We start from the raw sequence: 15,502 nt of genomic DNA, 5'->3' as shown, positions 1-15,502 counted from the left end.
ACCCCAAATTGTTCGCTGTTCGACGAACTTGCGAACAGCCGATGTTCGAGTCGAACATGAGTTCAACTCGAACTCAAAGCTCATCCCTAATGGCACGCAATGCCAAGCTGCAGTTTCCAAAGTGTGCAAAATCCTTTCTTGTTCTAAAAGAGGTATAGACTGCAGAGAGAAAGATATAATTTTACCCCTGTACAAATCATTAGTAAGATCCGCTGGTGAAGTCCCGCCCCCTGGGACATAACGTACAGACTGCAGGAAATCACGTGACGTCACCCGCGGTCATCACTGATCTACTGTGTACACGCTCGTTCACCAGGCACTGGGTCTCAGTGCCTTACTTGTAAGTTTTATTCTTTTACCTAAATAAAGCCAATCCTTGCAAAGATCACTATATATGTTTTTATATACATGAATACTGTGACTCCGGAGACTGGTTTACTCTCAGTTGTTATTGGAATATTTGTCCATCACACCCGGAGAAACTCATATGCCTGGATCGGGATCTGTTCCTGTCAGCCTCATTGCTGCCATCTGCTGATACATCTTGATACCCTGTAAGGGAATGCGTATATGACCCTCTATTACCAAGGGTCCACATTAGGATGTGAGCATCCAATCTTACCACTTGTGAAGATTCTTCTCACGGAGTCACCTGCATGATTGTTTTATTTGGCACCATTGAGGTGTTATGTTCTGATATATGGACATATCAACAATTCTATTGTATTAGCGCTGCTCTTTTTATTAAATCATTAGTAAGACCTCACCTGGAATATAAATTTCAGTTTTGAGCACCAAATCACAAAAAGGATAATGGGGACCTGGAGAAAGTGCAGAGAAGAGCAACCAAACTGATAAGAGGCATGGAGGAGCTCAGCTATGAGGAAAGATTAGAGGAGCTGAATGTACTCTCTCTTGAGAAGAGGAGATCAAGGAGGGATATGATCAACATGTATAAATACATAAGTGGTCCATATAGTGAACTTGGTGTTGAGTTTATGTTTGGAGGAAAAGAGATTTAATCTCCAAATATGGAAAGGTTTCTTCACAGCAAGAGCTGTGAAAATGTGGAATAGACTCCCTCCAGAGGTGGTTCTGGAAAGCTCAGTAGATTGCTTTAACAGAGGCCTGGATTCATTCCTAAATGTACATAATATAACTGGATACTAACATTTATAGTTAAAGTCAATCCAGGGAATATCCGATTGCCTCTTGGGGAATCAGGAAGGAATTTTTCCCCTGCTGAAGCAAATTGGATCATGCTTTGCTGGGGTTTTTTGCCTTCCCCTGGAATGACTTTGGGTATACGATTGTGTATACAGGATTGTAATCCCCCCCCCCCCTTTTTATTGGTTGAACTAAATGGACTTGCGTCTTTTTTCAATCAGACTACCTATGTAACTGTCTCTAAATATGACTTAATGCCTTAAGTATGTTATCTTGTATGCTATACCCATTGATCAATGTTTCTTTTTTCATCTGTTGATATCCTGGACTCTGGATACTGTTTGTAATACTGCTGCTCTCCTGGGGGGGAGGCGGTTTATTCCCCAGAAGAAGTATTTTATCCCTGTGTCAAGATGTTGTTTATGCTGTGACTCCTTATGTATGACAGTATATTTATATAAATACAAAAGACAATAAAAATATTGAAAGTAAAAAAAATCATATGGGTACAGTGTTGCATTGCATGACCGCAAAATTGTCATTCAAAGTGTGACAGCGCCAAAAGTTGAAAATTGGCCTGGGCATCATAGGGTGATAACTCTCAAGAGCAGTACAAGAATTTGAAGATTTTGCAGACAGCTGACTAACATTAAGGCTGTACAAGGGTGTTTATCTTGAAGAATGACAACATCAATAGTTTTGTTTTTGACAAGATACTTGGGCAAGTGCAAGCATAACAGAATATACTGAGTAAACATAGCTATGCTTAGAAGCTCCATTGGTACAGGTAAGTGCTGATAAACACAATAAATTACAATATTTTTGGAACATCAGTTAATGATATTTCAAGGGTTTATCAGGGTGCCCTCCTCCCTTGTGTAAAAAATAACCTTTATGGGAAGATGGAAACTAGCCCAGTCTACAGAAAAGGAGATGAGGAATGTGTTGAGATCTTCAACTAATGCAGTGAGATAAGGTAGAGCCAGTCCATTTCCATTCCCTTTCAACTGTATAGGGTTAGCAAATGTAGTTGTTCAATACAAACTGTCATGGGCTAGAATCAATCCAGGACTTCGTCTGGGTATGCAGCTGAGCAGGCAGTTTTGAATACATGGTCGAATCACTCAGAGGGAGTTAGAACCTGAAACACATATAATACTTTAGCTGCAATAAAATAGAATTGAGAGAAAAGCAAAAGGATGTGGATGACCCAATAAAGAAGGAGGATGCCTACCTGGGTCAGAAGATGGAGCAAAGTGTTCATGAATAAAGACTTTGATCTGTGACCAATGGTGTGAGGTAGAATTTAAATGTTAATTTTCTTCTATACACCTAATTTATTTTTACCCACTTTCAAAATTTCATGGCTGTCAATGATGTCCTAAATTGAAGGCTATTTATGTATGAATTGATACAATGCACTGATTCAATTGGAGGGCATTTGTTTCCTTTAGTTGTTTTCATAACCTATATGGTTATATTGTCAACTATGGTATAAGTAATGTATTTAGGTTTTGTGCTGCCCTAGGCCTGACTAATCTCATGCACCCCCTAATTTAAATATGACCAACCCCTTCCTGTCAAGGCCACACCCCTAGCTGTTTAAGACCCGCCCTGAAATTTTTCGAGTGGGGACACTAATTCTGAGGGCCTGGGGGGGGGCAATGGATTCCCTTAATTTGCATAGATTTCCTCTTACTTCCTGTTTGGCTATGGGGCAGGAAGTGAAGGGAAATCTCTGCAATGGGACAGGGATGGTAAAATATAAACTGACAGGAGCTATAACCCTCCCTTATGCTTTCCAAAATGAAAAAAAAGTGTTGCCTATAGTTCTACTTTAAGCACAAATTTCTGATAATTTTATGGAGAGGACTAAGAAGATATAACCTTGCCAATGGTGCAGCAGAAAATATATAGCACAGTGAGGAAGGTTTGAGGTCCAGGATGATAGGACAGTCAAAATTAGAAGCGGCGCCCCCCCCACAGTTGCGGAATGCCAGCCGCCCGCATACCGGAAGCAGTGTAGCCGCTTTATGGGGGTGCTAGACTAATTTGCCTCTCAGCCCAGCCCGCCCCATAAGACTGACGCTACACTAACAGCGCAAGCCGGCGGAGACTCTTTCCGTGCTGCCCCCCTGCAAATGCTGCCCTAGGCCTGGGCCTTGTCAGCCTAGGCCAGAATACAGCGTTGTATGGTATAATAAAAGGTAGATGCAGTATATTGCATTAAAGTTTCAATAACTACCTACTTCATAAAAGTAGTAGTTTGGCACTGTGGAAGGAAGATGAATGGTCTTTTCTCTTTCTAGATCACAATACATCACTTTTCCATGTTGATTATTACTTCAAGCTTTGACTGAGGTTATTTCTGAAAATATTATGCAGGTTGTCATTGTGCTAACATGCACGCTGCATTACAGGAATAATTTCTAGGACACTGTAAATTCAAATATTTTCATCTATCTAGAGCCACACTTGAGATTCCTGGATTATTCCCAGTACTTTATAGTTTTGAACTTAACTAGTCCATGACAAAAAACATACAATATCTTATACCAAACCATTTGAATGTCATTTATATTAAAAAGTAAAGGTAATTTATTTATTTTATTATCTATAAAGAAAAATACCTGTAAAGGTGTCTGTCTTGATTAAAGTCATTCTAAAGGCTGAAGATTTTTTAACTTAAAACAGAAGTAAGGGATTTTTTTTTGCAGATTCATACTTACCTTGGTGGATGCAGTATCAGTCCAATGCTGCATCTGTCCCCTGACACCTCTGCACTGAGAACCGAGCGATCGAACACCACTGATTGCTCGGTTTTCACAGCCCCATGAGCAGAGAGCTGTAGACTGTCAGTCATAGCTCTCTGCTCTTCTTCCTCCCCGCTCACTTGAGCGCTGAGCTGTGGGGGGGTGGAGCGGCCATCTCAGGCTCTCATCGGCTTGCCAAGAGGCTGAGACGGGTGTCAGTCGAGGCACCTGGCAGATCCAGATTCTGTGGCTGGGATGATGTGGTGCCTGAACTGACATTGGTGATGTCAGCAGAGAGGGGACTTCTCTCCGCTGACAACGGGTCACAGGAGTGCAAAACACATTGGCTGTATTTCTCCTATAGATCACAGGAGTGCAAACAAGCTTTGGCTATACTTCGCCTTTAATGCATTCTCTGCCTTAAATTAAAAAACATTGTGTGTGTAGCTTCCCCGGCCCCCTCAGCCCTCTTGGCTCTCTCACTTTTCATTGGCTCAGAGACAATCGTGACGAGTGAGGAGGGAGCGGGGGCAGGGCTGATCTACACTCTGTGTGTCAATGGACACACAGAGCTGGCTCTGGAGCCAGCCTGCATAAATGCCCCCCATAGCAAGTGGCACAGCTCCCCTTGTGGCATCACGAACCGGTGCATACTGGGTCGCTGACATCACAAGCAGGGGAGTTTCCACCAGGTGACGTTGCCAGGTGGTCCCGCCCTTACCTATATACAGTGAGGGAAAAAATTATTTGATCCCCTGCCGATTTTGTACGTTTGCCCACTGACAAAGAAATGATTAGTCTATAATTTTAATGGTAGGTTTATTTTAACAGTGAGAGACAGAATAGCAACAAAAATATCCAGAAAAATGCATTTCAAAGAAGTTATAAATTGATTTACATTTTAACCACTTAAGGACCGGAAGATTTTCCCACTTAATGACCAGGCCATTTTTTGAGATATGGCACTGCGTCGCTTTAACTGACAATTGCGCGGTCATGCGATGCTGTATCCAAACAAAACTGACATCCTTTTTTCTCACAAATAGAGCTTTCTTTTGATGGTATTTAAATTTAAAAAAAACAAATCAGTTTAGGCCAATATGTATTCTTCTACATATGTTTGGTAAAAAAAAAAATTGTAATAGGCGTATATTAAGTGGTTTGTGCAAAAGTTATAGTGTCTACAAAATAGGGAATAGAGTTATGGAATTTTTATTATTTTTTTGCTAGTAATGGCAGTTATCAGCAATTTTTAGCGGGAACACACTACGCCATGAAAGATTGAAATCATACAGTGCCCGCAAGGTCCCCCTGCTCAAGAAAGCAGCACATGTACAGGCCCATCTGAAGCTAATGAACATCTGAATGATTCAGGGGAGAACTGGGTTAAAGTGTTGTGGTCAGATGAGACCAAAATCAAACTCTATGACATCAACTCAACTCGCCATGTTTGGAGGAGAAGGAATGCTGCCTATGACCCCAAGAACACCATCCCCACCATTAAACATGGAGGTGGAAATATTCTGCTTTGGGGGTGTTTTTCTGTTAAGGGGACAGGACAACTTCACCGCATCAAAGGGATGATGGACGGGGCCATGTACTGTCAAATCTTGGGTGAGAACCACCTTCCCTCAGCCAGGGCCATGTACCATCAAATCCTGGGTGAGAACCTCCTTCCCTCAGCCAGGGCATTGAAAATGGGTCGTGGATGGGTATTCCAGCATGACAATGATCCAAAACACACGGCCAAGGCAATAAAGTAATGGCTCAAAAAAAAAGCACATTAAGGTCCTGGAGTGGCCTAGCCAGTCTCCACCCCTTAACCCATATAAAATATGAACTACCGTATATACTCTAGTATAAGCTGACCCAAATATAAGCCGAGGCACCTAATTTTACTGGGAAAATGTATTGACTCGAGTATAAGCCAAGGGAGAGAAATGCAGCTGCTACTGTAAGTGGAAAAGAGGGTTAGCAATGCCCATTTGCAGCCTCACTGTGCCCATCTGCATGCCTCAGCCTCACTGTGCCCATCTGCATGCCTCAGCCTCACTGTGCCCATATGCATGCCTTAGCCTCACTGTGCCCATCTGCATACCTCAGCCTCACTGTGTCCATCTGCATGCCTCAGCCTCACTGTGCCCATATGCATGCCTCAGCCTCACTGTGCCCACCTGCATGCCTCAGCCTCACTGTGCCCACCTGCATGCCTCAGCCTCACTGTGCCCTTCTGCATGCCTCAGCCTCACTATGCACATATGCATGTCTCAGCCTCACTGTGCCCATATGCATACCTCAGCCTCACTGTCCTCAATTATGTAATGCTGCATTTACTGTGGGGGTTTAGAGGCATCTGCAGTGGGGTTTAATTGGCCATCAGGGGAAGCTCCCTGCCTCATGTACCTGATCTCCCGGCGCAGCCTGTGTCCATCTGCAGCCTTATGATCTCCCGGCTGTCCTGTCAAGGTTTCTGCCTGCAGTGTGGTAATGAAGGGTAATGGTCTGGGAGAGGAAGCAAGGAATGAATTCTCTATGATCTCCCGGTGTCCTGCCAAAAAAGGTCCCCCGATGGATAATGACCCCCCTGTACTGCGCAGGCACAGCGCTTGCGCAGTAAGAACCACAACGGAGCCACCGAAAATAGCCGAAGATGAACAGCTGTAGTCTAGTCAGTGGTTGTGCAGTGTACCAAAGCCCCTCCTCCTCCTGGTCCTCGTCCGTGACGGAACACTGACTCAGTTTCCCAGCAGGGAGTCAGTGTTCAGCCTATCATGAACGAGGAGGAGGCGGGGCTTTGGTTTACCAAACGGCCGCTGACTAAACTACATATCACAGCATCGGGAGATCGTAGAGAATTCATTCCTTCCATCCTCCCCCAGACCATTACCCTTCATTACCACACTGCAGGCAAAAACCTTGACAGGACAGCCGGGAGATCGTAAGGCTGCAGATGAACACATGAGGAAGGAGACTCAAGTATAAGCCGAGGGGGGCATTTTCAGCACAAAGAAATGTGCTGAAAAACTCGGCTTATACTCGAGTATATACGGTATGTAGAGGGAGCTGAAAGTTCGAGTTACCAAACGTCAGCCTCAAAAACCTTAAAGACTTGAAGAAGATCTGCAAAGAGGAGTGGGACAAAATCCCTCCTGAGATGTGTGCAAACCTGGTGGCCAACTACAAGACACGTCTGACCTCTGTGATTGCCAACAAGGGTTTTGCCACCAAGTACAAAGTCATGTTTTGCAAAGGGGTCAGGTACTTATTTCACTCATTAAAATGCAAATAAATGTATAACATTTTTGAAATGCCTTTTTCCTGGATTTTTTTTGTTGTACTGTCTTTCACTGTTAAAATAAACCTACCATTAAAATTATAGACTGATCATTTCTTTGTCAGTGGGCAAATGTTCAAAATCAGCAGGGGATCGTATATTATTTTCCCTCACTGTAAGAACTGTCAAAGAGCGGAGGAGGCATTCAGCAGTCGGCCGTCAATGAAGGCAGATCGTTTTTTTTTGTTCTTTTTCAGGTGCGGCAGGAGGTGTGATTGATAAAGGATTTACAACGGGGACACTGTTTTTTTATTTTTTAATAAAGGAATTGTCAAACTGTCTTTGTGTTTTTATTACTTTGTGACACTATTTTGGTTAATGGGTAGAGATACTATGTACCCCATACTCATTCACATGGGGGGCTGGGATCTAGGGGCCCTCTTGTTAAAGGGGCTTCCAGATTTCGATAAGTCCCTCACCAGCAGACCCCCACAACCACAGCCCAGGGTTGTGGGGAAGAGACCCTTGTTCCCATCAACATGGGGACAAGGTGCTTTGGGGTGGGGAGGAGCCCCCCTTTCCTGTCCTGCCAGGCTGCCTGCTTGGATAAGGGTCTGGTATGGATTTTAGGGGGGCCCTACTATTTTTTTTACTGGCAAATGGGTTTTTTTCAGCTTTCAGTGGGGAAGCCCATTGACAGCTCATGACTCATTGGTTGTTAAGGATGCTGCGACCGGCATCCCGGCCCCACTTCTTTACACCCAGCTTTTGCCCAATCAGTGCACAGAATGCATTGCAGGGCATTCAGTGGGGCGAATACCTGCTGAACACCCTGCAAATTTGTGTGTTCCCTGAACAGGGGGAGGAAAGCCAATGTCCGGCCGAAAAATCATGCTCGGCCTGAACTGTTCGCCCAACACTATTTAATAATTTACATTCAATGAGATTAAAGGGTTGACTTACTAAATACAACTAGGCTGTTCACTTTGCAAGGAAATATTACCTTACCTAATTGAATTTTTCCTTAGCTAAGTGAATTCACTTTGCAAACCCAGTCACTTGCAAAGAAAAGAAAAAAAAGTATATTTACTTGCACAAAATTGAATGATGGAAATCAGCAGATCTTCACGGTCGGATTTTCCAACAGAAAATGTTCGATGGGAGCTTGTTGTTGGAAATTCCAACCGTGTGTAGGCTCCCTCAGACATTTTCCATCGGAATTTCCGTCACACAAAATTTGAGATCTGGATCTCAAATTTTCCGACACCAAAATCCGTTCTCATAAATTCCGATCGTGTGTACACAATTCCAACGCACAAAGATCCATGCATGCTCGGAATCAAGTACGAGACGGAATCGCTCGTTCTGGTAAAACTAGCATTTGTAAAGGAGATAGCACATTCGTCACGCTGCAAATTTTAAAACCTTTTAATGCAGCACATTCTCTTCTTCTTTATAATGCTAGAATAATGAAGTTGTTTTGCTGCTGATATTCACACAGAGTTCTGTCAAACTGATTTCTTTATTATTTTTTGTGATCTCGTGAATATTTTTTTTTTTCGTCAGATCTCCATAATGTTTAGAATTTTTGTTTATATACTGTATTTATTGGCGTATAACACTCACTTTTTCACCATGAAAATCGGGTGCAAATAGCGCGTGCGTGTTATACTCCAATACTTAAATTTTAGCTGCCTCGGAGAGGACAGGGAGGGGGTGGGACGAGCGCCATCGGGTTACATACAGTGAGAATCTTCTGTTTACTTGGCCGCCTCTGTAATAAGAAGTCCCGTCCCCCGGGCCGCCATTGGACTACTGTTCTGTCTATCATAGGAGATTCTCACTGTATGTAATCTGTCGGCGCTCGTCCCGTCCCCCACCCTGTATCCTCTAGGCTGCAGATTGGCATCGATCAGTCTGCACTGATGGCATTGGCGAGACTGCTGCATTGAAGGTAATGGTGAGGCTGATGCATTGATGGCAATGGTGAGGCTGCTACATTGATGGCAATGGTGAGGCTGCTGCATTGATGGCAATAGTGATAGGACTTTGTTGTCAGAAATTCTGACTGTGTGTAGGCTCCATCACACATTTTCCATAGGAATTTCTGACACACAAAGTTTGAGAGCTTGCTATAAAATTTTCCAACAACAAAATCCGTTGTCGGAAATTCTGATCGTGTGTACACAAATCCGACGCACAAAGTGCCGCGCATGCTCAAAATAAATTAGGAAACGAAAGCTATTGGCTACTGCCCCATTTATAGTCCCGACATACGTGTTTTACGTCACCGCGTTCAGAACTATCGGATTTTCCGACAACTTTGTGACCGTGTGTATGCAAGACAAGTTTGAGCCAACATCTGTCGGAAAAAATCCATGGATTTTGTTGTCGGAATGTCCGATCAATGTCCGACCGTGTGTACAGGGCAATAGGCAATAGGCAAGTATTTGTAAAAAATAAATAGCCATTTATTATTGGTCATAACAAAATAAAGAGGAAGGCAACGCTGGAGAGACTGGTAAAATTTGCAAAGCCTTTGTACCCCAGGGCAGACATCAATTATTTTACAGTCAAAATTGGTGGACTGAGGAGTCCTAATAATAGTGAGCACAATCTGGTCCAGGACTACAAGAGATCAGGAACAGCAGCAGATGACATATCTGTCCCCAGGCTGTGGTCTTACAACAGCCTGCATCTTTTGTCAGACCAGACTGAACCCAGGCCATCACTTTCTTGTCTTCCTTCCACTCTTGCTTCCAGGCTGTGGCTCTGGTCTTGTAGTTGTGGCAGGAGGTGGAAAATGAGGACCATGGCTGAACTCACAAACGTGGCTTTGGCTTGTGGGTTCGCCCCTCAACCCCTTATTTAGGGCTTGTAACATAACTTCCTCACATAAGAGGTGTTGGCCCTCCTCCATTTCCTGCATTTTGCAGGCTGCCATGTAGGCATAGTCCTCTTGAATATTGGGGGGGTTTCTGAGGGCCACAGTAGCCTTCTGAAATAGGCCAGGTGCTGCCTCCTCCAGGTTCCTCCTCTTCTGGGACTTCTTTTTGGAAAGCGGAGGGGAGGGACTTGGGATTTGGGCAGGCTACTGGGCTCGGCCACCTCCTGGCTGCAACTTTCCACAGCCTCCTCCTGGCTGAGACTTTCCTGTGTATGAAAAAGGGCCATAGTTTTAGTTTTTGGTTCATCAATCATACATAATTTGCAGCTTATGAATGTTGCAAATTGAATGTTAATAAATAGAAAAGACTATCATTCTGACCCCAGCATTTTTCATTCTTGTCCCAATCATTTGTGGCCACTACTGTCTATTGATATGTAAAACACTTTGTAAAATCAGAAATTACTGATCAATAATAACATCTAGTTAACATCATTAATTATTTGACTAGAAATATGTTGAACAATGCTATGCCTGGCTCAAGCTGGGCTCCTCCACTTCTTCCTGGCTGGAAGGCCCAGTTTGGAGGTCCGGAAGCTTCAGCTGAGGTGGAAGGAAGCCTTGAAGGAAGACTGTAGAGTGCTGGCCTGGGTTCAGTCTGGCCTGGCAGAAAATGCAGTCTGTCATAGTACCACAGCCTGGGTACATAAATGTCATCTGCTGCAGCTCCTGATCTCTGGGAATCCTGGGCCTTCTTGTGCTCCCTATTATAAGTGCTCCTCATGCCACCAATTAGGGCCTTCAAATAGTGAATGTCTGCCGTGGGGATCACCGGCTTCACAAATTCCAGCAATTGATCCAGCGCTGCCTTCCTCTTTGTTTTATTGTTATAATAGGGGTGGTTTACCTGCCACAGACAGGGCAGCTCCCTGTACATATCAATGAATATGGGGATAAAGTCCTGATCATTCAATAGATCCATTTTTCTCTGCAAGACACAACACAAGACAAACCCTAATGTCAGGCTAAACTCTCCTAATCTTGACCAAATATAGGCCTCAATCTATAAGCAGTATAGGCCACTGATGCACCAAGTTAAAATTGTACCTTCATTCTAACGATCGACGCTTCCGGTACTTCTCTCTCCTCTCACAGACCGTACGTACGACACACGCGTGTTACGCTTTATATACACTGCGCATGCGTGAAACTCTGCCCGCCCCTAAGGTTCTTTCTAGTCTATTCCCTGCCCCTTGTCTATCGGCACAGTGGGAAAGCACATGGCGGAGAAAGAGCAAGTGCATGCAGAGGAGAGCAGCAATCCCAGAGGAGATTTAAGGCCTCAAATATGTCCTTTATAGAGATGGTGGAGATGGTGGACATCTTGAAGAGGGCCGACTATGATGGGAAGCATGGAACTTACCCAAACCCAAATGTCAGAAAGGCCAAGATCATGGCTAAAGTTGTGAAAAGTCTGCACAGGAATTTTGGGGTACGACGATCCAAGAATCAGTTGAGGAAACCCTGGTCAGACCTGAAATTGAGGGAGCAGGATCAGTACAGAAAGATCAAGAGAGGTCATCAAAAAAGTAAGTAGTTGTTGTGTGTTCCTATTATTATTATTATTACTTGCATGCTGCTCCATGTGCTTTTCTTTACTGTTGTACAGTTTAAAATGGCAACTTTCAGGTTCTTGGGCACAGTAATCGTTCGTAGTAAACATTGTTTGTTCGCCCACTAATACAATGTTTTTGGCAGATACAGGTTAACTACATTTGTTCAGGCCTATTTGTATTAAAAGAAGTTTATGACATTGTTGTCTAGATGGGTTGGTACTAGAATGAAATGCAAACTTGATTCAGTGTAAGGAGAGGACACTCAGCAGCTGTTTACACATCTGGATGCAGGAGCACTAGTGCGGGACACCAAAACAAAATTTTTATGGTGTCCCACGCAGGTGCTCCAGTGGATACTAGGGGTATCTCCATGTGTGAAAATTGTACAAAAAAGGTAAGTATTCCAGCTTTAGAAAGGGAAAAAATAATGTCTTCAGCTTGGAACTCTGCCAAAAAAGACAGTTGTACAACACTTCCAAGCAATGTTTCATATCACTATTTCTGGCCTCAAATATCTATGTGCTAAGTATACCTTTTTTTATTCACATAGGGGAGAAAAGACTCGGGACATCTGAGGACACTAGGAACCCACAACCTCCTAAAGAAAAGGAATCCCACAACACAACCAGAAGATGTGGAGGAAGGAGAGGTTTATGAAGTGGGCGAAATAGTGACCACAGGTGAGTGTCTGAGACCACAGCTTCAGGTAATAGATGGATGCCTGCATATTTATAATACATTTTTTTTTTATTTTAGGTGATGTGGATGTTGTGGAAGAAGATTTGCATTTCACAAGTGCAAGTGCACACGTCCTCATCGGGGAGATCATGGTGTGCAATCGTGATTTACAAAAGATCAAGGAAAACATCAATGATGTGGAAAAAAGACTCAAAAACATCATTGATGTTTTAGGCAGAGTCTAAAAAACCACAACATTCTTCTAGTTTATTTTTATTTTTAGTATTTTCACACATTTTAAATATTTTTTAGAAAGACAAATTTTGAAGATGCACATAGTGTGTCAACATGTGCTATCTGCCATCACGGGATATCAAGGTACTTGTTTTGGGGGTGCAACCCCTTCCTCACAAATAAAGTAGATGAGAGGAAGGGGTTGCACCCTGAAACACGTCCATTGATCCCCCATGATGGGAGCTAGCACATGTTGACATTAGGCATGAGATGAGGAGGGAAATCCCTATTTTGACTCTCAATTTGTGTGCATCTTCAAAATTTGGCTTTCACAGGGGTGACCTCACCCCATCTGATGAAGACAAGATCAACACAGTTTGGACATACTAATGTCAGATATTGCCTTCACTTTGTCAAAGTTGAACTTTGTAAGTTCCTGAGTTGTATATTGTTTTATGGTTTTAAACATGCCTGTTTTAACACAAAAAAGGCTATTTGTACTGTCAAAACAAAAATGTTATTACTAAAATATGTTGGTTTGTTCAAAAACCATTTTCTAGCGCACATGTGAATGTGCACAGAGTAAAACGTTTTCTACTCAACAATGTGTGGCTTCTTTCAATGCTCAATATAATTTTTTAGACTAAGTTGGTGTTTACACTGAAATGGGGGTTATTTACTAAAGGCAAATCCACTTTGCACTACAAGTGCACTTTCAGTGCAGTTTCAAGTTCACTTTTGCAGTGCACTTGTAGTGCAAAGTGGATTTTCCTTTAGTAAATAACTCCCACAGTGCTTTATAATTTGCCACAATTATGCCATTTTCGTGACTCTGCAAAATGTATTCATGATGCTGAAAATTATGTATATTTTTAACAGTAATGCATTACATACAGTAACACCAAAAACAAGGCGTGTGTGTAGCAGACCCACAACATAATAATAGTTTGCTGAAGAAGAGATTGTCACCTCATGTATCAAATAAATTATGTTTGCACTATTGAAGAAAATGTCAATTAAAAAAAGCCCATTGGAGAACCTAGGGGGCAGCTAAAAGAAGCACAAGCAGTAAATCAAAGGAAATATTATTTCAGTTTAAATAAAAAATTTTTTTTGTAAAATGTTTATTAAACATTTTCTGGCATATCAACGCCCCCCCCTACCCGCAAAGTACTCTATATATTTTATACGGGCCTCACATGCGCTTTGGGGGGGGGCAAGCACTGAAAACCAGATACGAACCCACAAGAACAAACTGAAGAGCAGTAATGATCGGAAAAGCACGAGGCTGAAAAGCACAAATCGTCTCTCACCAAACTTCTACTAACACGAGATTAGCAGAAGGAGCCCAAAGGGTGGCGCATTTGGTATTGAACTTCCCTTTTCTAGTGCCGCCGTACGTGTTGTATGTCACCGCATTCTTGATGTTCAGAATTTCTGACAAGATTTGTGTGACCGTGTGTATGCAAGACAAGTTTGAGCCAACACCCGTCAGAAAAAAAACATGGATTTTGTTGTCGGAATGTGTGCGATCGTGTGTACGCGGCATTAGAGAAAATTCTTTTGCAAATTGAACAGCCTATTTGTCTTTAGTAAAGTAGCCCCTAAATATGAGCAAATAATGTAAATGTTGCTCCATCAGACATTTCCTTTCTACTCATGAACTGTCCCATTTCCCTAATTGCTAAATAGTTATTCAATTAAAAATTTCAGAGAAATCCAACTGCTGTTTCTACAATGGAATTATTATTCTGAAGCTAGATACCACGGAACAAAGACATGGGGCAGTATTTTTCTAACAAATGGAATTTGGTAATAGGGTTTGAATGACATTGAGACCTATAGCAAGATGGGGTAAATTAAGGACCATCTTGGATACATTTTATTAAGTTTTCAAGGAAACTGATTCTATTTTATTTTAATTTAGTTGATGTTTTTGGATTAATGCCTTTTTTAGCATTGTAGTAAAAAACAAAGTTGTCTACAGGAATCGGTAAACATGTAATAGGAACAAGTGGTAACAGGGTAGGGTTATAGAATGATGATTTTTTAATTCTCCAGTTGAAATACACACCCAATGCTTAAAACCCAATTCTAGTATGGGCATCTTAAACATTTCTGTCACTTTTGGAAGTCTGTGAAAAAAAGAAGAAGTTACAGTTGCTATACTGACCTAATCTGTCCCCAGCAATGCAGTAGTTACCACTAATCTAGTCACTGGGCACCCAAAGCATCTGTTGCACATCTCACACAAGGTGCCCAGGGTCTAGGGGACATTACTTCTCAACATTTTTTAACTTTCGTTAGAGCTACCCTTCCTATTCCACTTTCATTGCAGACCTTTCAGACCTCAAATACAAGCAGCAGCAGTTCAGAGTGAGGGAGACTCTCCTTAGCAACTCCTCTGCTGTGGTTACATGATCCCTCTGAGAGATGGCTTCCTCTTACTTTGAACTGCTTTGTCTGGTGACTGAATTTTATGGAGGGGGGACAGCTGTACTTGGGGGGAGATCTGTACTAGGATCCCAGCATCATTCAACTCACTTCATGTGAGCCCAGGGTTAAGAAACAGGAAGTAGAGGGCAAAGACTTGTGACATAATGAGGGGGGTCTGTAAAGGGGGAGGATCCTGCCAAACCTTGAGTTTGGGTATAATCTCCTAATATAGGATAAGGGCTGCACTCATATAAATCATAAATACAAATAAATATTATGTCAGCGAATTCACAGTTTTATCCACATGAACAAAGTGCTCTGTGCTAATATAAGTCAATACAAATTATACTCGTGCAAAAATGATCAACAAATGTGCTTTCTTCTCCGTGCCTTTACGTGTACACACCACACTCCACAGATGCTGTTGGCTTCTAAACTATCAGAAGTTAAATAATGT

The sequence above is a fragment of the Aquarana catesbeiana genome, linkage group LG01 (genome assembly GCF_042186555.1).
Source record: "Aquarana catesbeiana isolate 2022-GZ linkage group LG01, ASM4218655v1, whole genome shotgun sequence".
Classification (NCBI taxonomy): Eukaryota; Metazoa; Chordata; class Amphibia; order Anura; family Ranidae; genus Aquarana; species Aquarana catesbeiana.
This window is presented reverse-complemented; position numbering follows the sequence as displayed.